This window comes from Macaca nemestrina, chromosome 8, assembly GCF_043159975.1.
Source record: "Macaca nemestrina isolate mMacNem1 chromosome 8, mMacNem.hap1, whole genome shotgun sequence".
In the NCBI taxonomy this organism is placed as follows: Eukaryota; Metazoa; Chordata; class Mammalia; order Primates; family Cercopithecidae; genus Macaca; species Macaca nemestrina.
Window position 1 is genome coordinate 2,202,478 of NC_092132.1, and position 24,599 is coordinate 2,227,076.

Here is a 24,599-nt window from a genome sequence, read left to right on the forward strand (position 1 = left end):
ATGGTTGGTGCCCTGATTCAGGATCACCCAGGTAATAGGTAGAGGGCTGAATTCAAGCCCGGCGCAGCCGCGCGGAGCCTCGGCCTGCACTCTGCTTCTGAGCGGAGCCGGGAGCAGCACTGTCCAAGGAACCCGGGTCATAAAACCCAGCTGGCGAATAGGAACCATGTTTGTATGTTCTAGAAGATGAAAGAATAGAATTTAACTGAATAACAAAGATCAGGGTACATTATGCACAATTAGGACACATATATTTTAATGAAGAAAGTAATTAAATAAAAAAGTGTTTTATTTATGTTTATATATTTTTGCTTGTGTATATATGTGTATATAATGTTTTAGATATACAAATATATATTGTAAGTGTTTCATATTTTATTTCATATTTTATATTTATGTTTTGTTATAAATATGTTGATCAGTTATAAATGTATGTAAATAAGTTCTGTGAATGTTTTCTGTGTCAGTGTTTTGGGTGTGTATATATTTATTTAACTTTTTAAAGTATAGATAGATCTCAATCAGGAAAATGTGAGAGCATCCTGTTTAGATGAAGTGGATGACCTTCCTTCCTGCCCTTATTGTATTCACCGTCCGAGAGCTGGGTGCCAGGAAGCTGCTGTGTGGGTATGTGCGCCAACCCTGGCATAGGCACGGACAGAAACACACCGTGGAATTTTTCCAGTGAGGGAATCTTGGCGCGATGTCCAGAGGCCTCCCCGAGAGGTGTCCTGAATGAGTCCCACAGTCTCCGTCCCTGCACTCTTGCTATGGAATGCTAGGCTGAATTGTTGAACTGAAGATGACTGTGCTCCCGCTACACTTATACCTCTGACTCTTTTTCCTTTTCACCTTGGCTGTTGGGAAGCTCAGATCCTAACCATTTGCCCCCAGGCACATGTGTGGGGCCTGGCAGGTTTCTTGTTGCCCCTCGTGGCTCTGCTCAGGTCGTAACTTGCTTGCCTTTCTCCTCCCCTTGCCATGTGGAACCCTGGTTTGAGCATCAATTCTTAGGGCCGTGGAGCTTTAGCCCTTTTGACTGTTCATAGTTTTGGTGCCTTGGCTTCTTTCATGCTCCAGTTCCTGGCTCTGCCTTGGGGGCTCCATGCACAGCTCTCCCTGGGAACAGGTCGTCTCCTTGCCCTGTCTTAATCTGGGGACTGGTGTCTGGGTGTCCCCAGCGAGACCCCTCTCTGCTGCTGACAGGGCTTCCAGGAGGAACGACAGCGGCACCCCAGAGAGGCATGAGGGTGCAGAGAGAGCTGGGTCAGCAGTGGGGGCCTCACACTCTGGCTCCTCACTCCCCATGCCTGAGCAATTCATCAGGTGCTCTCCTTAGATGGACAGGTGTGTGCGATTGTGTTCCGTTTCTGACTTTGGGTTTAGTGACGTCAGTAAACATCAGGTTTAGACCTGAATGGTCTCCCCACGGTGCACAGCCCTTCTTGTTAATGCTGCAAAATCAGTCAAACACACAGCCACCAGGGAGCCCTTGAACCAGAGAGCCCAGTACTTTCATTTTGTTCTAAATGTACAGATTGTTATTATTTTCTTTTTTTTCAAGGCAACAGTGAGCAAGGATTTTGTTATCATTTTCAAACTGGCACATTTACCACGCTGACAATATTCTCTGACCCAGCACAGAAGTTCTTAACAAAAGCATCAGTGACACAGTCACACATATTAAAAGATTGAAAACCACTATTCTAATAAACCACAGTTAAAGAAGAAGTCATATTGGAAATTAAAATACCTAGAAATGATTAAAACTAAGATACTACTATCAAAACTATTGGGCTGCAGCAAAAGCTGTACCTGAGAAAAAAAATCTAACTGTACATATTTGCATTGGGAAATAAGAAAGGTCAATTTTTTTTTTTTTTTTTTTTTAAGATGGAGTCTTGTTCTCTTGCCCAGGCTGGAGTGCAGTGGTGCAATCTTGGCTCACTGCAACTTCTGTCCCCCGAGCTCAAGTGATTCTCCTGCCGCAGCTTCGCAAGTAGCTGAGAGTACAGTTGTGCACCATCACGCCTGGCTACTTTTGTATTTTTAGTAGAGACGAGGTTTCATCATGTTGCCCAGGCTGGTCTCGAACCCCTGGCCTCAAATGATCCACCCTCCTCAGCCTACCAAAGTGCTGGGATTACAGGCATGAGCCACCATGCCTGGCCTTATTTTTGAATTAATAATTTTCTCAGCCATTAGAGTGATATTTAGTGAGTAGGAGGGAGACTTTTTTCTTAGGGAATCAATGCTGGAGTTATTGGGGGAAACCGGTGGGAAGCCTGAAGTTAGCAAGCTCAGGGTCCAATCTCCGCATTTTGAAACTCAACTGAAGAAAAGAGACAGGACTGAGAATGCCTATTAACAAAACAGAAAACCAAGGTAAAATCACATGGCTATGGCTGTGTCTTCGAAGGAACAAAAATTAGACAAATATCTGGTAAGACTGAATAAGGAAAAAAGATCCACAGATGAATAATGTAAATGAAAAAATGGGTCATAATGACAAATAACTCCCAGATTTTGTAATGCAAAAAGACAAGAGTTTCACTTCCAGTTAGCATGAGGAAAGAGTGTGAAGCCATCCTTTCTATCTCAACAATGAGAAAGAAATGGAATTATGTACAAAAATTATCACTGCTTTCAAATGCATTGGAAAGTGATGGGTGCAAATCTGAAGGAACTGCCAGTCTCGGGAGGCCCTTCCTCGCAGTGGAGCTGAATGGTGCTGAGGGCGGGTTAGTCATTGGCAGAGCTCTATCTGCAGGGAGAGACTGATGTTTCTTGGTTCTTTTGCATATAATTCCTAGTACACTACCAAAAATTATAAGAATTACAGGAGAGTGTGATTTTCTTCCTTTTTTTTTTTATTTGAGACGGAGTCTCGCTCTGTCGCCCAGGCTGGAATGCAGTGGCCGGATCTCAGCTCACTGCAAGCTCTGCCTCCCAGGTTCACGCCATTCTCCTGCCTCAACCTCCTGAGTAGCTGGGACTACAGGCGCCCGCCACCTTGCCCGGCTAGTTTTTTGTATTTTTTTTAGTAGAGACGGGGTTTCACCATGTTAGCCAGGATGGTCTCGATCTCCTGACCTTGTGATCCGCCCATCTCGGCCTCCCAAAGTGCTGGGATTACAGGCTTGAGCCACCGCGCCCGGCCGAGAGTGTGATTTTCAACCAAGAGATAAGCTATGCAATAGAAGCAGACACACAGATAACCCAGATGAAAGAATTAGCAGACAAGTGCTTTACAATACTGTTGTAAATACATGAAATAAGATGGAGGAAAGGATGAACAAAATGGATGAAAAGATGGAGAATTTCAACAGAGAGATGGAAGCTATGAAAATAAGTGCTTATCTGTTATTAAAAATAAATAATAAAAATAAGTTTTTATTATTATATTAACCAATTAATATAATACCTGAAATTAAGAACTCATTGGATGGGCTTAAGAGCAGACCAAACATACAGTAGCAAAAAAGATTAATAAAATTTCAGACAGGTCCATAGAAATTATCCAAAATATGGCCGGGCGCGGTGGCTCAAGCCTGTAATCCCAGCACTTTGGGAGGCCGAGACGGGCGGATCACGAGGTCAGGAGATCAAGACCATCCTGGCTAACATGGTGAAACCCCATCTCTACTAAAAAATACAAAAAAAAAACTAGCCGGGCGAGGTGGCGGGCGCCTGTAGTCCCAGCTACTCGGGAGGCTGAGGCAGGAGAATGGCATAAACCCGGGAGGCGGAGCTTGCAGTGAGCTGAGATCCGGCCACTGCACTCCAGCCTGGGCAACAGAGCCAGACTCCCTCTCCAAAAAAAAAAAAAAAAAGAAAAAAAAGAAATTATCCAAAATAAAGCACAGAGACAAAATAGAATTAAAAGTACACACACACACACACACACACACACACACACACAGAGGAGAGGGCCATATGGTACTGATCCAACTGTCTAACATGTATATTGGAATCCCAGGAGAAGGGTGAGAATGGGATAGGAGCAATATTATTTTTATGTATAGTAGCCAATTTTCCAAAACTGATAAGAGGCATTAACCCACAGATTCAATAGGCTTATTGAACTCCATGAAGTATAAAGCTGAAGAAAGCCATACTTAGTCACATCGTAGTCAAACTGCTGAAACTAAAGGAAAAGAGAAAACTGTTAGATGTAGCCAGGAGAAAAAAACACCTTAGCACTAGGGAACCCCGAGAACGACGGCTGTCTCCTTAAACAGGAACCCTGAGAACGACGGCTGTCTCCTTAAACAGGAACCCCAGGGATGACGGCTGTCTCCTCAAACAGGAACCCCAAGGATGACGGCTGTCTTCTCAAACAGGAACCCTGAGAACGACGGCTGTCTCCTCAAACAGGAACCACGAGAATGACAGCTGTCTCCTCTAATAGGAACCAAGAGAATGACGGCTGTCTCCTCAAACAGGAACCTCAAGGATGACGGCTGTCTCCTCAAATAGGAACCATGAGAATGACGGCTGTCTTCTCAAACAGGCACCCCCAGAATGATGGCTGTCTCCTCAAACAGGAACCCTGAGGATGACGGCTGTCTCCTCAAACAGGAACCCCCAGAATGATGGCTGTCTCCTCAAACAGGAACCCCGAGGATGACAGCTGTCTTCTCAAACAGGAACCCCGAGGATGATGACTGTCTTCTCAAACAGGAACCCCGAGGATGATGACTGTCTTCTCAAACAGGAACCCCGAGGATGATGACTGTCTTCTCAAACAGGAACCCCCAGAATGACGGCTGTCTTCTCAAACAGGAACTTTGGAAGCCAGAAGCAGACACTGGTAAGAAATCAAATTGCCAGCTTGGACTCTGACACTATGCACAATTTCCCTCACAAATTAGGGCAAAATAAAGGCATTTTTCAGATAAATAAAAGCTGAGAGGAATTGCTGCCAACTGTGATGTCAGGAGGAAGCATGGGGATGTCACATCCTTTTCAGAAGGTAAATGTGAGGGGAGGTTGTGTTAGATGCTGTGTTGACTTTGGGGTGGATGGTGCTGGATTTTCTGTTGTAGCCTTGAACCCAGCACACCCTCTTCTGAAGAACCACCAGACTCCCTCCCGTGTGGCTCTGAATTAGAGTTTTCCAAGGGAAACTCACGTAGAACTTGGAAGATTAAGCAGAGGCCCTCCTTTCCGGTGATGGCTGAAGCCGGGCGCATGTGTAGACGGCACAGAGATCCTCCTGCGAGCTCGTGGAGATGCTCGTTGCTGAGAGTGACAGTAGGTGGAAGCTGTTTGGGGACCTTGGGGATTGCAGCAGCTTCCAGGAAAACTTATTTATTTATCAATAGACTCTATTTCTTTGAGCAGTTTTAGCTTTATAGAAAATTGAGAAGATAGTACAGAGGGTGCCCATGTATCCTCCTGTCTCTCACATTTCTCCTGTTACTAACACCCTGCATTCACGTGGTACAATGGAAAAACCAATATTGACACGTGGTTACTAACACAAGTTTATAGCTTACATCAGGGCTCACTCTTTGTGTTGCATATTCTGCGGGTTTTGACAAATCCATAACATCATGTGTCCACCATTACAATGTTGCAGAATCGTTTCAGGGCCCTAAAAATCCCCTTGCTCCACCCACTCATCCCTCCCCTCTAACCCATAGCCCTCTGACCACTGCTGCCAGGAGAATGTTTGAGACCTCTTCTTGGGTGCTTCAAGCTGACATGTCCACCATCAAGTCTTCTCACTGTGTTGACTTTGGTGTGGCCGCTGTAACATCCCCTGTCCCCTGTTCATTCACGTGTATTTTGTCCTCAGTGTGGGGACAGCTTCCCTGACATCCATGCTGCTGGGTCTTCCACCAGTCGTGCCGCCTCCTGAGTCTATATTCCACCCTTTATTCCATCCCGTGTGAAAACAAGCGACCTTCCTTTCCCCACCACACTCTGATCAATACACATCTCTCTCTGGGTGAAAGTGTGTGCTCTGGGAAGCCAGCCAATCCTGTTAGAATACTTTGTAACAGGCCGGGCGTGGTGGCTCAAGCCTGTAATCCCAGCACTTTGGGAGGCCGAGACGGGCGGATCACGAGGTCAGGAGATCGAGACCATCCTGGCTAACACAGTGAAACCCCGTCTCTACTAAAAAAAAAAATACAAAAAAATAGCTGGGCGAGGTGGCAGGCGCCTGTAGTCCCAGCTACTCAGGAGGCTGAGGCAGGAGAATGGCGCAAACCCGGGAGGCGGAGCTTGCAGTGAGCTGAGATCCAGCCACTGCACTCCAGCCTGGGCGACAGAGCCAGACTCTGTCTCAAAAAAAAAAAAAAAAAAAGAATACTTTGTAACATAAATACTAAGTCTGTTAATTTACAACAGATTTAGTAATTTGTATAAAATAATAAGGTAGAGGAGGAGTGAGAGGAGAAGAAATAAAATAATACATAAAAACACAGGGCAACTGCGGCTGGGCGCGGTGGCTCACACCTGTAATCTCAGCACTTTGGGAGGCTGAGGCGGGTGGATCACGAGGTCTGGAGTTTGAGACCAGCCTGGCCAACATGGTGAAACCCCGTCTCTACTAAAGATAAAATAATTAGCTGGTTGTGGTGGTGCATGCCTGTAATCTCAGCTACTCCGGAGGCTGGGGCAGGAGAATAGCTTGAACCCAGGAAGTGGAGGTTGCAGTGAGCTGAGATAGCATCACTGCACTCCAGCCTGGGTGATAGGGTGAGATTCCATCTCAAAAAAAAGAAAAAAAGAAAAAAAATATATATATATAGCAGCTGGAGAAAGCCCATGGGCACTTGTTATGGCTGAACCGTGCCCCCCTCAAATTCATAAGTTGAGCCCTCACCCCCACTATCTCAGAATGTGATCGCATTTGAAAATAGGGTCCTTAAGGTGATTACGGTAGAATGGGGTCATTAGGGTGGGCCCTCGTCCAGCATGCCTGGTGTCCTTATAAGAGGAGATGAGGACTCAGACACACACAGAGGGCAACTGTGAGAATGCAGGGTGCAGATGCCATCTGCACGCCAAGGAGAGGGGCCTCACGGGGAGCCAGCCCTGCTGACACCTTGATCTTGGACCTCCAGCCTCCAGGACGAGAGAATCCATTCCTGTAGCTTAAGCCCCCAGTTGTGGTGTTTGTTATGGTGGCCAGAGCTGACTAGTGCACTGCTGGACCCTAATGCCTGGGGCTTCCTACGACGCTGGGTGCGGCCGCTGTAACATCCCCTGTCCCCTGTTCATTCACGTGTATTTTGTCCTCAGGAAAGGGCTCTTTACTGGTGGGCTTGGAGCCGCCACAGGTTCAGGGGTTCTCTGCTGGCAGAGTCTGATTAACAACAGCAGGGGCTGGTAGAAAGGAAGAGGCTTCATTAGCCAAGACTAGTGAAAGGAAGTAGCTGGATTCTGACCCAGAGCAACCACTTCAAACGTGGGGGGAAAGGCAAGCGTTCACAAATGGAAAGCTCGATATGGAAGGCATGCAGGAATCATGCTGAGCACAGCGCCTGTGTGTCCTGTCCTGGTGGCAGTCTTGGGTCTCAGTCCACCTAGAACGTGGGCTGGCATCATCGCAACTATGGCCGGGCTGTTAATTACCCGCTTTGAAGTCATCTCCGGAATTTTGCAGCTGGGTCTCCAGGCTTGGCCTGTCTGTCTCAAGATTAGCCTGAGGCACTTCTAAGAAGGCACATAATTAGATACTAATGGACCGTTAGAGAAATGGGAGGGGTTATTTCCGGTGAGAAAGGGAGGGATGAGGAGTCTATTTCAAGGCTAAGGGAAAAGGCTTCTGCAGTTTGCTTCGAGGTTATATCTTGAAACCGAAGAGAAAGGAAACAGGTCTAAAAATGCATTTTGAAGACCAGCCACTCAGTTACAGGGTGACCAAGCCCTCACTGCAGAAGTCTTTGGACTTTCCACAGCCTTGTCTCTTTCTAGGGGCTCTGGTTCCCATTAACTTTTTCTCTTGGATGTAGGAGACGTAAGAGATGACAGAGAGCCTCAAGCCCACAGACATTTCCCCCCACGCCGTGGTGCGGTGCCAGCTCGCTTCCTTGGTTGAGTTGAAAACAGCCCCAGCTAGGATGGCACAGCCACTTGATTTGCCTATTGACTCAGAGATAGGAGCTCAGAACCACCATGGGTCAACCTCCGCTTCCAACTTCCAGGGCCCCTGGGGTCCTCCTGGGGTGGTGCGGGGAGCATTTCTCCCTGGGACATAAGATCTCAGACCCAGCCCAGCTCACTCCCACAGTGACAGGACAAACAATTCTGGGAGTGGCACGGCAGAAGAGCTTGGATTTTTATCCTAAGCATGGTAGTTTTCTAGGAAATTATTAGTCAATCTGGAGCAAGATTCTCAGGAAAAAAAAAGAAATTATTAGTCAAGTGCCCTTTTGTTGGCATAAATCACCATAACAACCACTATAAATATAAAATTACTGTTCTCCAGGGAAACTGAGACAAGAAAATTTTGACTCTTTCCTGTTGTATTAGTCTATTCCTTTGTTGTTGTAAAGAAACACCTAAGACTGGGCAACTTACAAAGAAAAGAGGTTTAATTGGCTGTTGGTATTGCAGGCTGTACAGGAAGCATGGCACCGGCATCTGCTTGGCTTCTCGGGAGGCCTCAAGAAGTTTCCAATCATGGCAGAAGGCAAAGGGGAAGTAGGTTGCGGGGAAAAGAAAGAGAGATCAGATTGTTACTGTGTCTATGTAGAAAAGGAAGACGTAAGAAACTCCATTTTGATCTGTACTAAGAAAAATTGTTCTGCTTTGAGATGCTGTTAACCTGTAACTTGAGCCCCAGCCCTGTGCTCACAGAAACATGTGCTGTATTGAATCAAGGTTTAAGGGATTTAGGGCTGTGCGGGATGTGCCTTGTTAACAATATATTTGCAGGCAGTATGCTCGGTAAAAGTCATCGCCATTCTCCATTCTCTATTAACCAGGGACACAATGCACTGCGGAAAGCTGCAGGGATCTCTGCCTGAGAAAGCCTGGGTATTGTCCAAGGTTTGCCCCACTGAGACAGCCTGAGATATGGTCTCATGGGAATGGAAAGACCTTACATCCCCTAGCCTGACACCCGTGAAGGGTCTGTGCTGAGGAGGAGGAGTGAAAGAGGGAGGCCTGTTTGCAGTTGAGATAAGAGGAAGGCCTCTGTCTCCTGCTCTTCCCTGGGAATGGCATGTCTCAGTGTAAAGCCGACCATTCATTCTATTCTGAGATAGGAGAAAACCGCCCTGTGGCTGGAGGCGAGATATGCTGGCAGCAATACTGCTCTGTTACTCTTTGCTACACTGAGATGTTTGTGTAAAATGAAGCATAAATCTGGCCTATGTGCACATCCAGGCACAGTACCTTCCCTTGAAATTATTCATGATACACATTCCTTTGCTCACTTGTTTCCCTGCTGACCTTCTCCCCGCCATCACCCTGTTGCCCGGCCACACCCCCTTCACCAAGATAGTAAAAACAGTGATCAATAAATACTGAGGGAACTCAGAGACCAGTGCTGGTGCAGGTCCTCACACGTTAAGCGCCAGTCTCCTGGGTCTACTATTGTTTCTCGATTCTTTGTCTCTGTGTCTTATTTGTTTTCTCAGTCTCTGGTCTCCACCTGACAAGAAATACCCACAGGTGTGGAGGGGCAGGGGTCCCTGTGGCTTTCCACAGTGCATCGTGTCCCTGGTTAACAGAGAACGGAGAATGGCGACGACTTTTACCAAGCGTACTGCCTGCAAACATATTGTTAACAAGGCACATCCTGCACAGCCCTAAATCCATTAAACCTTAATTCAATACAGCACATGTGTCTGTGAGCACAGGGCTGGGGCTCAAGTTACAGGTTAACAGCATCTCAAAGCAGAACAATTTTTCTTAGTACAGATCAAAATGGAGTTTCTTATGTCTTCCTTTTCTACATAGACACAGTAACAATCTGATCTCTCTTTCTTTTCCCCACAGCAGGTATCTCACATAACAAGAGTGGAGTTGGGGGTAGGAGGCACCTCACTCTTTTAAACAATTACATCTCACATGAACTCAGAGTGAGAACTCACTCACTGTCATGAGGATGGCACCAACATGTTCATGAGGGACCTACTCCCACAATCCAAACACCACCCACCAGGCCCACCTCCACCACCAGGGACTACGCTTCCGGAGATTTCTGAAATGCCTTTGAGGCCTTTTCCCCATGAGATTTAGAAGAGACAGACATCTAAACCATATCATTCCACCCTGGGCTTCCCGCATCTCATGTCCTTCTCATATTGCAAAGTAAGATCGTCCCTTCTCAGTAGCTCCCCAAAGTCTTAACTCGTCCCAGCATCAACATAACCAAAAGCCTCCAGTCCCAGGTTCAGTCTCATCTGGAAATGAGTTCCTTCCACCTATGAGCCTATGAACTCAAAGACAAATTATTTATTTCCAAGATACAATGGGGATGCAGGCATTGGGTAAACATTCCCATTCCAAAAGGGAGAAATTGGCCAAAAGAAAGGGACAATTGTCCTCTCTCTGGTCTGTGCCTCCAAGATGACAAAGAAAAGAAGGAACAATGATCATGCCAAGAAGGGCTGCGGCCATGTGCAGCCGATTTGCTGCGCGAATGGTGCCTGATGTGTGGCCAAGGACAAGGCCATTAAGAAATTCATCATCTGAGGCCGGGCGTGGTGGCTCACACCTGTAATCCCAGCAAGGCCAAGGTGGGTGGATCACCTGAGATCAGGAGTTCCAGACCAGCCTGGCCAACATGACAAAACCCCGTCTCTACTAAAAATACAAAAAATAGCTGGGTGTGATGGTGGGTGCCTGTAATCCCAGCTACTCAGGAGGCATGAGAATCTCTTGAACCTGGGAGGCGGAGGTTGTAGTGAGCTGAGATCGCGCCACTGCACTCCAGCCTGAGCGACAGAGTGAGACTCCATCTCAAAAGAAAAAGAAAAAAGAAAAGAAAAGAAATGCATCATTGGAAACATCATGAGGCCACAGCAGTCAGGGACTTTTCTGAAGCAAGCGTCTTCAATACCTGTGAGCTTCCCCAGCTGTGTGTGAAGCTACATTCTCGTGCGGGTTGTGCAATTCACAACAAGGGAGTCAGGAATGGATCTCGTGAAGCCCACAAGGACTGAACACCCCCACCTTGATTTAGACCTGTGAGTGCTGCCCTGTGACCCCCACCAAAGCCCACATGAGGAACTGAGTCCTTAAAGACTGAAGACGGACTATTCTCAGGAGAAAAATAAAATGGATATTTACTGAAAGAAAGGAAGAAAGGAAGAGAGAGAGAAAGAGAGAGAGAGAGAGAGAGAGAGAAAGGAAGGAAGGAAGGAAAGAAGGAAGGAAGGAAGGAAGGAAGGAAGGAAGGAAGGAAGGAAGGAAGGAAGGAAGGAAGGAAGGAAGGAAAGAAAGAGACAAGTGGCCACATGCAAGTCCTGTGCCCAGCACAGGAGTCATTATGTCTTCCGGCTCCAGTACAGGCAATGCTCTGTCTCTCCCTATACAGTCATTTAGGGAGAATTCTGTCACATTGGAAGAACTTTGGTTATCCATCCATGACCAAAAAAAAAATATATATATATTTTATTGCAACACAGCTTGGCCAATGTTTGTTTGGGGGTCTGAGAAACGGGGGCCAGTTTTTGGATCTTTGCAATTTCATACCATTTATCCATTAAAACTGTTCTGCCAGAGGTCAGGTAAAGGGGGCAGAACACCTTGACATGTATGTGGCTGCGTAACGAGGATGCTGAAGCAAAGGGAAATGAGCTCATGGAGTGAGGCACTGCTAAGGTCTGTCCTGCTCCCCAGGGGAGGAGGAGAAAACCTCCAAACCTGACAGTGAGTACCCTAAACCCCATAGTGTCTCCTGCCCCAGCTCAGAAAAGAGAGGGAATGTGACTCCCAGAGTACAGGGAAGCACCAGGGCTACTGTCTTCCTCTCAGACTAGGCTAGGTACTAATTTTGGCCGAGAAGTCACGGAGTCCAGAGCAGGGCACTGCATAATGTTCCCACGATGACAACATCCATCAGCAAGCAACTCCAGCCCGAAATGATTTGGCCTGTAATCCCTGCTCCACCTCAGACTTGTTAAATTGGAAGAACTCTAACCCTCCCTACAGACAGGGAGGATCCCCGAAAGATGGCTGAATTATTGACCACTATTTGCTGCACACCATCTCACCTGGGCAGACGTGCAGGCTCTCTGGGACAATATGCTCACTGCAGATGAGCCACAACTGGTTTTAAATGAAGTAAAGGAAGAGGCACAGCAGCTTCATGATGAAAATCCAGACAACCCTCTAGATCCTGACCAGAGCAATTCCCTGCACGGACCCAAACTGGGATGTTGTAGAGGACATACATCCCACTGTAGCTAACCTGTATACTATGTCTGCTTCTCTTCCTGGAGATCATAAATGGTTTGCAGTATTGGATTTAAAAGAAGCTTTCTGTTGCATACCCACAGACACAGAAAGCTAACTGTTGTTCACCTTTGAATAGATAGGTCCTAAAGCCACACACAATTTCAGTATCATTGGACTCTGCTCCCACCAGGATTTCAAAGCTCTCCAACTATATTTGGAGTAGCCTTGGCTCAAGATTTGAGGAGCTTACAATTGAAAAACTGGGTATAGTTACAATATGTGGATGATTTACTAAGATCTAGCCCCTCTGAATGGGACTATCAGAATAACACCATTAAAACGCTAAACCATCTAGCAACCTGTGGATCTAAGGTTTCAAGTAAAAAGGCTCAAATATGCCAACAAACTGTGGAATATTTAGGTTTTCTCTTACAGAAGGGAAACAGAGCTCTAACAGTGGAAGGGCGAAATGCAACCTCTTCCATCTCAGCCACAGCTACCCGAAGGCAGCTAAGAGGATTTCTAGGCATAACAGGGTTTTGTTAATCTGGATTCCTAACTATGAACTACGGTGAAGCCACTAGACAAACTGTTGAAGGAGCTAACCGTGGCCCCTTCTCCTGTGAACAAAACACCAGCACGCATGTGAATAACTGAAACCTAAGTTAACCTCTGCCCTAGTCCTCGGGCTCCCAAATTCTCACAAGCCCTTTCACGAGCCTGAGAGACTGGGTCTAACACTAGGGGTCCTTACACAGAAATTAGGAAGAATATTGCAGCCAGTGGCTTACTGGACACTGTGGCCAAAGACTGGCCCCTTGTGTAAGGGTGGTCGCTGCCACCTGCCTGCTGTTAAAGGAAGCTGAAAAGTTGGTTTGGGGACAGCCCATCATGATCCACGAACCTCACCAGGTGCTGTTGTTACTAGAACAGAAGGACTGACAGCAGGCAGGCTGAGCAAATGCCAGGCCACACCTCCAGATGACCCTGCAGGAAAAGTGCAGACTGCTGGAGGCTTAAACCCAGAAACTGTACTTCCTGCTACTGAAGAGCACAAAGAACCTATGCACAATCATTTAGAAATTATCTACCAGGTGTCTTCCAGTTGCCCTAATTTATTTGTTTGCTTGTTTATTTATTTATTTATTTTATTTTATTTTTGAGACGGAGTCTCGCTTTGTTGCCCAGGCTGGAGTGCGGTGGCGCGATCTCGGCTCACTGCAAGCTCCGCCTCCCGGGTTCACGCCATTCTCCTGCCTCAGCCTCCCAGTAGCTGGGACTACAGGTGCCCGCCACCACGCCCGGCTAATTTTTTGTATTTTTAGTAGAGACGGGGTTTCACCGTGTTAGCCAGGATAGTCTCGATCTCCTGACCTCGTGATCCACCCGCCTCGGCCTCCCAAAGTGCTGGGATTACAGGCATGAGCCACCGCGCCCAGCCCAGTTGCCCTGATTTAAAGGACACAGCCCTGCCACATTCAGACTGGACATTGTTCGTGGAAGGGAGCAGCCTGGTAACCAACAGAAAAAGAAATGTTGCATATGCCTGGTAACTGTTTCCAAGGTAACAGAAGCGGGGACTTTACTAATGGGAATCTCTGCACAGGAGGCAGAACTGATTGCCCTTATGAGAGCCTGTGGTTGTCCCAAGTACACAGAGCACTCGGAATAAATTGGGAGTCGCACTCAGCATGGAGACCACAATCCTCTGGACCGATGGAAAGGAAAAATCAAACCCTAAAAACAGTTCTTACCAAACCGTGTCAGGAAACTCAACTGAAATGGATTTAGGGCTTTGGCCTTGCACTGCTCCGGGTAAGAGTGACCCCCAGAAGTGGGATCAGGTTAAGTCCCTAAGAAATTATATAGGGGAGACCCTTGGCTGCTAATCTGTCTCAGGTTACTGGGGTGCCCCTTGGTAGAAAGCCAACTATTAAACATACTCAGGTGGGACAAATTCTTCATGTTTTGCATAAGCTTGCTCTGAACAGGAGCCCTGTGAACTCGGCAGAACCAGTCCGCTCGTTCCAGCCTGGTGATCAAGTGCTGCTAAAACATGGGCCCAACTCAGCAGCTGTCTGTCCCCTTTGCCAATACCTAGCTGTCACAACAACAGAAAGTTTCAGAAAATCTTGACACGTGATTCATAAGCCCTTGTTCTTCTCCAAGGTTGCCCTGGTTATTCTAAAATTTTAGTATTTCCAGGTAAATTATAGACTCAGCAGGCGAATTTTGACATCCTCATCATTATCATCATTCCTGATACCCTTTTGATCAGGATTGCATCAAGTCTATACATCAGTTTAAAAGTATTAACTCTTCCAACAGATGCCTTTGTATGTCCTTCCTTACGTAGATCTCCATTTTTTTCTCATGTGTATTTTTATTTTTATTTCTTTGAAATGGAGTCTCACTCTGTCGCCAAGGCTGGAGTGCAATGGTGCGATCTTGGCTCACTGCAACCTCCACCTCCTGGGCTCAAGTGATTTTCGTGCCTCACCTTCCCAAGTAGCTGGGATTACAGGCACCCACCACCATACCCGGCTAAGTTTTTGTATATTTAGTAGAGACAGGATTTCACCACGTTGACCAGGCTGGTCTTGAACTCCTGACCTCATGATCCACCCACCTCGGCCTCCCAGAGTGCTGGGATTACAGGCGTGAGCCACCATGCCCGGCCTCATGTGTATTTTCTTGGTTTTTCAGGGTAGAGATCTTCTGCATCTCTTGTTGGGTTTCATTTTAAACATTATATTGGTTTTGATGATAATATAAATGATATTGTCTTTTACATTTCACTTTACCTTGTCAGTCTATAGAATATATTTGATTTTTGTACCTTGACCTTCAGAACCCTGTTAAATTTATGTATATTTTGTTTGCAAATTCTTTTGGTTTCTCCCCATATGCAAGTATATCATTTGCAAATAATGACATTTTCATTTCCTTTCTAGTCATACCTTTTTCTTGCCATATTGCATTTATTTCTTTCCAACCTTTATATGTTTTATTTCTAATTCTAGATTAATTGCATGGCTGAGCATGGGACACATGTGATAAACGTTCTACATTCACTTAAAGAAATGTGGATTCTCCAGGTGTTTGGTACAGCATTCCATGTATGTTCAGTATGTGAATATTTATAATCCTGTATAAATTCATGTATTCTATTTTTTGGTCTGCTTGTTCTATCAGTTACTTAAAGATTCATATTAAAATACCTGGCCAGGCACGGTGGCTCGTGCCTGTAATCCCAGCACTTTGGGAGGCCGAGGCGGGCAGATCACCTGAAGTCGGGAATTCAAGACCAGCCTAACCAACATGGACAAACCCCATCTCTACTAGATATACAAAATTAGCTGGGCATGGTGGCACATGCCTGTGATCCCAGCTACTCAGGAGGCTGAGGCAGGAGAATCACTTGAACCTGGGAGGTGGAGGTTGCATTGAGCCAAGATCGTGCCATTGCACTCTAGTCTGGGCAACAAGAGCAAAACTCCATCTCAAAAACAAAACAAAACAAAACAAAACAAACACCAAATGAACAAACAAACAAACAAAAACCTAAGTGTGATTGTGGATTTGCCTTGATTTTCAGCTTTGTCATATTGTGCTTAAATGTTTGGAAGCTGTTATTAGATATGTACAAATGTAGGATTAAAATATTGTCCTATTGTGTTGACCCTTATATCACTATAAATATCCTTTTATTTCAGTTGCATTTCCTGCCTAATACTATCAGTATGATGTATCTTTTCCCATTGTCTTCTTTCAGTGACCTTTTTTTTTTTTGTAGACAGCGTCTTGCTATGTTGCCCAGGATTGTCTTGAACTCTTGGGCTCAAGAGATCCTCTGACCTCAGCCCCTCAAAGTGCTGGGATTACAGACATGAGCCACCATGTCTGGCCTGTGTCCTTCCTTTTAAAATAAGTGCTGTGACCAGTTTATTGTTATCTTTAGTCAGCCTAAAACTTTCTGTCTTTAAATTAGAATAAGTTCATTTACATTTAATGTGAGAACTAACATAGTTGGGTTAAAATATTCCATTTCACTGTTTGCTTTTATTTTTTCCCAGCTTTTTTTTTCTTTGTTTTCCTTTACTGTATTCTTCTGGATTTGTTAAATATTTCTCGTATTTTGTTTTGTTATATTCTGACATACATTTTACATGATTCGTCAGTGGTTATTTTAGACATTACGATATGCATCTTTGACCTATAGTCCATCTTAAGTTGGTTACTGTCTCATCATAGGGTCCAGCCCTACAGGGCCTGTGGGTTTTTCTCCTCATGTGTGGAGATGAGAGATCGTAGAAATAAAGACACAAGACAAAGAGACAGAAGAAAAGACATTTGGGCCCTGGGGACCACTACCACCAAGGTTCGGAGACCAGTAGTGGCCCCGAATGCCCGGCTGTGCTGTCATTTATTGTATACAAGGCAAGAGGTCAGGATAAGGAGTGTGAGTTGTCTCCAATGATAGGTAAGGTCACATGGGTCACGTGTCCACTGGACAGGGGGCCCTTCCCTCTTTGGTAGTCAAGGCGGAGAGAGAGAGGGGAGAGTTTGTGTCATTATTTCTTCTATGTATTTCTGGAGAGATCAAAGACTTTAATACTTTCACTAATTCTGCTACTGCTATCTAGAAGGCAGAGCCAGGTGGACAGGGCGGAACATGAAAGTGGACCAGGAGCATGACCGCTGAAGCACAGCATCACGGGGAGACGTTGAGGCGTCCGGATGGCTGCAGACAGGCTTGACTGATGTCAGGCCTTCCACAAGAAGTGGTGGGGCGGAGTCTTCTCTAACTCCCCAAGGAAAGGGAGACTCCCTTTCCCAGTCTGCTAAGTAACGGGCGCCTTCCCAGGCACTGGCATTACCGCTAGACCAAGGAGCCCTCTAGTGGCCCTGTCCGGGCATGACAGAGGCTCACACTAGTCTTCTGGTCACTTCTCACCGTGTCCCTTCAGCTCCTATCTCTGTATGGCCTGGTTTTTCCTAGGTTATAATTGTAGAGCAAGGATTATTGTAATACTGGAAAAAAGAGTAATGCTACAAACTAATGATTGATAATATTCATATAGAGTCATATCTATAATCCATTTCTAGTATAACTATTCTCATTCTATATATTTTCTTTATTAGACTGGAACAGCTTGTGCCCTCGGTCTCTTGCCTCGGCCCCTGGGTGGCTTGCCGCCCACACTCATGAACAATTCAAGAACATTACACAGCATAACTTCATTTACCTACCTCTATTCCATTGTACTTTCATTGTTTTAATATTTGCTTGTGCCAGACACAGTGGTTCATGCCTGTAATCCCAGTACTTTGAGAGGCTGAGGTGGGAGGATCACTTGAGCTCAGGAGTTCAAGACAAGCCAGATATCGGGGAAACCCCCCCAATGTTTCAACACAGGCTCTTTCTATTTTCCGTGTCAGCTGGCTGAGAAATAAAGAGAAAGAGTACAAAGAGAGGAATTTTACAGCTGGGCCGCCAGGGGTGACATCACATATCGGTAGGACCATGATGCCCACCTGAGCCTCAAACCAGCAAGTTTTTTATTAAGGATTTCAAAAGAGGAGGGGGTGTAATAACAGAGAGTAGGTACAAAGATCACATGCTTCAAAGAGCAAAAAGCAGAACAAAGATCACATGCTTCTGAGGGAACAGGACAAATGGCAAAAGCAGAACTACTGATAAGGGTCTATGTTCAGCGGTGCACATATTGTCTTGATAAACATCTTAAACAACAGAAAACAGGGTTCAAGAACAGAGAACGGGTCTGATCACAAATTTAGCAGGGCGGAGTTTTTTCCCCACCCTAGTAAGCCTGAGGGCACTGCAGGAGACCAGGGCGTATCTCAGTCCTTATCTCAACCACGTAAGATAGACACTCCCAGAGTGGCCGTTTATAGACCTCTCGCCAGGAATGCATTCATTTCCCAGGGTATTAATATTAATATTCCTTGCTGGGGAAAGAATTTAGCGATATCTCTCCTACTTGCATGTCCGTTTATAGGCTCTCTGCAAGAAGAAAAATATGGCTCTTTCTGCCCAACCCCGCAGGCAGTCAGATCTTACAGTTGTCTTCCCTTGTTCCCTAAAAATCGCTGTTATTCTGTTCTTTTTCAAGGTGCACTGATTTCATATTGTTCAAACATACATGTTTTATAATCAATTTGTACAGTTAACACAATTACCACAGTGATCCTGAGGTGACATATATCCTCAACTTACAAAGATAACAGGATTAAGAGATTAAACACAGGCATAAGAAATTATAAAAGTATTATTTGGGAACTGATAAATATCCATGAAATCTTCACAATTTATGTTCCTCTGCTATGGCTCCAGTCGGTCCCTCCATTTGGGGTCCCTGACTTCCTGCAACACCAGGCAACATATCATGATTCCATTTCTACAAACAAATTTTAAAAATTAGCTGGGTGTGGTCATGTGTGCCTATAGTCCCATGTATATTTACTTGTATGTATGTTATAAACCTACAAGATGTTATTCTTATTTTACACCAATAATTACACCAATATTATTTTATATTTATCCAAGTAGTTATTATTTCTGCTTCTCTTGCCTTCTTAGAGTTCCATACTCCCATTTGGGATCGTTATAAGTTAGCTTGAAGAACGGTGCTGGAACAATTGAATATTTGTCTAAAAAAAAAAAACTCTTCAGTAAATCATGACCCCAAGCCTCACAGTCTACCCAAAACCATCCTAACCCTGAATGTAGGACTTAAAAACAATAAAACATTTAGAAGTCAACACATGGGAATATTTTAAGAAATCCTTGTCTACTCCAAAAAAGCACTAACTATCAGAGTAAACGTACATGAATTTGACCTCATTAACATTGAGAATTTCTGTTCATAAGAAGACGTGGCCGCACGTGGTGGCTCATGACTGTAATCCCCGCACTCTGGGAGGCTGAGGCAGGCAGATCACTTGAGCCCAGGAGTTCAAGGCCAGCCTGGCCAATCATCTCTATTTTATTTTTTAAAATACATTACAAATAGGGTGGATATGCATGTTTAATCATTCACCTGCCACCTCACTGCCTGTCCTTTCTGAGGTGGCCTTAACCTGGTCACTCCTCATCCCAGCCCCTTGTTTGTGCATCCTGAGAACCATCATCACTATCTGAAATGCTCTATTTGTTTGTAATTGAATACAGTTAAATTAATTGCACTGACATTAATGAACTTGCCTCCACTTTCTTTCTTCTCAATTTGACTCAGTCTGTGGGCTGCCAAGATTTGAGAGAGATGCAGAGGGAGGGAGGGTCAGACAGAGGCGACGCTGAGACCACCCTCACCATGGGCTGTATCCCTCTAGAGCTGCTGAGACCACCTGCGCCGTGGGCTGCAACCCTCCAGAGCTGCTGAGACCACCCATGCCATGGGCCACAACCCTCCAGAGCTGCTGAGACCACCCATGCCGTGGGCCGCAACCCTCCAGAGCTGCTGAGACCACCCACACCGTGGGCCGCATCCCTCTGGTTGCGCGTGGGCTGGTTGAAATCTCTCATATGGCACCCGACACAGGCCACCAATCAAGCCGGCTGCAAGAGCTGGAAAATCTCACCCAGTCTAACTGGCTGTTGGATGGTTTTTCAAGGACATTTCGACAGGCAGAAGCCCTAGATAGGGCTCATCAGATCGACGCAGTGATTAGCCTGAATGTGCCCTTCGAGGTCATTAAACAACGCCTTACTGCTCGCTGGATTCATCCCGCCAGCGGCCGAGTCTACAACATTGAATCAACCCTCCCAACACTGTGGGCACTGATGCTCTGCCTGGGGACCCTCTCATTCAGCATGAGGATGATAAACCAGAGATGGTTATCAAGAGACTAAAGGCAGCCAGGCACAGTGGCTCACACCTGTAATCCCAGCATTTGGGGAGGCCGAGGCAGGCGGATCACAAGGTCAGGAGTTCTAAACCAGGCTGGCCAATATGGTGAAACCCCATCTCTACTAAAAATACAAAAATTAGCTGGGCGTGGTGGCGGGCACCTGTAGTCCCAGCTACTCAGGAGGCTGAGCAGGAGAATCGCTTGAACCTGGGAGGTGGAGATTGCAGTGAGCCGAGATGGCGCCACCACACTCCAGCCTGCGCAACAGAGCGAGACACTGGCTCAAAATAAATAAATAAATAAATAAATAAATAAATAAAGAGACTAAAGGCTTATGAAGCCAAACAAAGCCAGTCCTGAAATATTACCAGAGAAAAGGGGGTGTTGGAAACATTCTCCGGAACAGAAACCAATAAGATTTGGCCCTCTATATATATTTTCCTACAAACGAAAGTGCCACAAACAAGCCAGAAAGCTTCAGTTACTTCATGAGGAGAAATGTGTGTAACTATGAATAGTAAGATGGGCAAACCTCCTAGTCCCTGCATTTAGAAGCGCTTTTCCTAAGACTTCCAGTATGTATGAATTCTTTGAAAACTATATGACTTTTATTTCTACTGATTTTATTCTGGATACTAAGGATGTGCCAAATGAGTCAGACACTAAGAGTCATCCTTTGAAATCACGTAGTGTGTTTTAGGCAGCTATCCTCAGAAACATCAGTGATGCCTGAACTTTTAAAACATCTGCTAGAGCAAAATTAAACGAGCATTTGGTAGTAATCTCACTTTGTGTTCAGTTAATAAGTGGTTGATAAAGTTTCTATATTTGTCTGGAAAAGTTAAAAAAAGTTACATGTCATTTGAGGAAAATATGTAATCAGAAATTTTTGCATAGATTGATTCCAAAAAAGGCATTTCTAGCATTGTGGAACATGGTGAGACATTATATAAATTCCAGAAAGAAGGCAACTGGATTTAGAGATTTATTGTAAGACACAAATTCACTGCTGCCTTTACAGTAAGAAATGTATGTGCTAACCATACATGCTGTATTTATTTCGTTGTTAAGCATACTTTCAGTTTGCTCAGAATTTTCAATTTGCTATAAACATGTATCAATTAGCATGTAGAAAAATATTACTTTAAGATGACTTCTTTCCTTTGAAAGTACATATATACTCAGGGCTATGATTTATGTCAGAAACTGGCATTATAAGTCCTTGGACAAGCACCAAAGTTGAATGAATTTTCAACAAAATGTAATTAAAGTCTGTATGTTTTCAGATATGACTCAGGTGAAGAAATGTGTTTTAGGATCTACTTGACGGTTTCTCTTTTTGATCCAAACGTATGATCTGCCCTGATAAATAACAAGTCACAGTGCCACCCCGCTGCCCAAAAAAGAAAAGAAAAAAGAGAAAACTGCGGCACTGTGTAAATAAAGTAAGCACACGTTGTCGTGAGTAAATAGATGAGGCATGCCTGGCATAAATAGCAATCAATCGTAATTAGTAAACAGGTGTGCCAATAAAGAGAATTTACGTGACGGGTTAACAAGGACCAGGAAGGTGAGTGAGTTTCCTGAAGGAGTTCTTGGTTCCTGATCAGAGAACTCGATGCTGTTAGCACTCATCGCCGCCTTATTGTAAGGGGAAAGAACTCTACTGGCGTCATCTGAGCAGCCATTTACAAATCGGAATCTAAAGTGATTCCTCAGTGGGGCAGCAAGGACGGCTGCTGACGTGCTGTGTGGTCTGATAGAAGTGGGGCAGCATGAGAGGTGGAGGAAATGCCCGATGGCGTCTTCCATGGCGTGTTTACTCTTCCTTTACTTGGTGCCAAGTCAAATGAAACAAGCCCTCGTACAAGCCGTTATTAATTGCCTTTAAAAATCTGTTCCGTTGTTTTCCAGGTACTTAAAATACCAGTGCCAGTAAGTAGTTCTTATGTATTTTGGGGGAAAAATTTCATTTTCCTTTTCTTCTGATATTTAAAAAATTCATCTATCTTTCAAGATGAACCAAAGTTTCTTAAACTAATTATAGCAAACACTTCATTCTTCATAAAACCTTCTATAATGCCTTGTTTGAATGTTAATCGTATGTGCTTTCTAAAATGTTGTGAACTACTAAACTTATGGATTATTGCTAGGCTATCAGGCATACATTAGTCTTTATCAGAATAAAATGAAATTAAATAACTGTGGCTATTACTTTGTCCTTGGTCCTTCACAGGGCCTGCTCCACCCCACCTTCCTTCCTGCTGCCTGATGGCTCAATGGCTTCTGAATGACTGTGTTCTAATAAAAGATCTTAAAACAGAAAAGCAGCAACAACAACAATAACAAAACAAAGTTGGACTAAAAGTTAAGGCTAAAAGTATGACAATAATCAGCACTATTAAAGGGAGTAGGGCAGACAACAGCCATTGCTTCCAAGTTCCCATGGAAGTCCTAAAGATTCAATTTTGTCTGCCTGGGTAACGATGTTTTTAATATGTTCTAGGACCAAACTGGGCTGACTGATGTAGCCACAGCATTCTCCTTTTAGATACAGACATGTTCCTCCTTGTCTGGCATGAGAAGATTTAAGGTCCCTCAGTTTTGCAGGACTACAGCAGCCAGGGAGTCCAGCTGCTGTTGAAGACTCCTGAGGCCCTCTGCCGTTTGCTGGAGGGCCATTCGGTCTCCCAAGACAGTTTATGCTGGATTCCTAAGGCTCTGTCTCCCACAGCTGTCCCTGCTAATCCCAATAGAGAGGATGACACTAAACCCAAGGGAATAAGGGGTCCTGCTCAGCGGGGGCTCGCGCGATGTTGGTACATGGGAAAAGGGAGAGACACAGTAGCCCATGGGGGGTTAGATGGGGCGAGCTGTAAGCGATGGAACGCTGTCCCTTCCAGAGTGCAGGGAGTCGTAGATACACTGGAGATCCACAACCCCCAAAACTTCGTGTGCTACAAAAGTATTTTTCATTAAAGTGGTGAAAGCAGTGGAGGTTCTATAAAAGAGGGTTTTCTATTTTCTGGCCTACGAGTGAAAGGTTTTGTGCAGCTATGTTGGCAGTGCTCACTGGGTCCATCAGGGGATGGTAGAGTTGGATGGTGGTGTTAACAAGTTCTTTAAACGGTGCTCACTGGGTCCATTAGGGGATGGTAGAGTTGGATGGTGGTGTTAACAAGTTATTTAAATAGGGTTCCCCTCTTAGGGTCCCACCACATTTAGTTTATTTTTTTATTATTATTATTTTTTGAGACAGAGTCTTGCTCTGTTGTCCAGGCTGGAGTGCAGTGGCACGATCTCAGCTCACTTCAAGCTCTGCCTCGTGGGTTCACGCCATTCTCCTGCCTCAGCTTCCCAAGTAGCTGGGATTACAGGTGCCCGCCACCACGCCCGGCTAATTTTTTGTAATTTTTTTAGTAGAGACAGGGTTTCACCGTGTTAGCCAGCATGGTCTCGATCTCCTGACCTTGTGATCCACCCGCCGCGGCCTCCCAAAGTGCTGGGATTACAGGTGTGAGCCACAGCGGCCGGCCAAGTGTAGTTATCTTTAACAGGAAATGTTGATGGTCCCCAGAGGATATATTGAGATAGAGTGATTAAAGGCTTCCCATGTGAAGGCAGCCCCAGCAGAAACCCCGTCCTAGTTTTGTTGACAGGAAGTAGAGACCCTGCCAGTCAGGGAACAGCATAGAGCAGGAAATTGATTGCATGGGCGAGTTGTCCATTTATCAGTATATGGATATATCCTGCAGATATATCCTGCAGATGTGTGGACTAGATAGTGACCCAGTGACAAAGGTTCATATACACGGACTCTCTTGGAGTTTTCCTGCAAAATGTTGGAACTGGCATGATTGCTGTAAAGGCAGAAGGGGAAATACTCCAGATAAAAGATACGCTAAGAAAGCATTTCTCCTTTTGGGACATTTGAACTACTGTTGATCGTTAAGAGAGGGAACTTAGGGAACCCATGACCCCATCCAATAAAATCCCTTTGTATTGACTGTTGGGGCTGCTATCCCCATCCTGCTGGCCAGTGAGTTTGCTCCTGGAGGTGTGCTGGGAGGCCAGAGTCTTCCACGGGCACAGGTCTGGCATATTCCCCGCGTTTGGTAGTCATGGAAAGCCAGCCAGGCTGAGTTATGTTTAATAGACTAACATAATTATGTTATGTTAATTGCTTCCCTAGCACACGGACCAGCATCTCTAAAAGCGCTTAGAGCACAGCAGGCGAGCACCAGAAAAGGAAGATGTTACTTGTCTTCTGGATCAGCCCCATCTGGGGTTGTTTTCTTGAATAGAAACTTCAGAGCCTCTTTGAGCTCTTGGGTATAATGAGCGGCTTCCTCTGG

General features: G+C 45.2%; 1 pseudogene; it reads left to right on the plus strand.

Moving 5' to 3' along the window:
* LOC105488431 (uncharacterized protein FLJ40521) lies at positions 1-20,377 on the plus strand (annotated as a pseudogene).
* Positions 20,378-24,599: the final 4,222 nt, after the last annotated feature.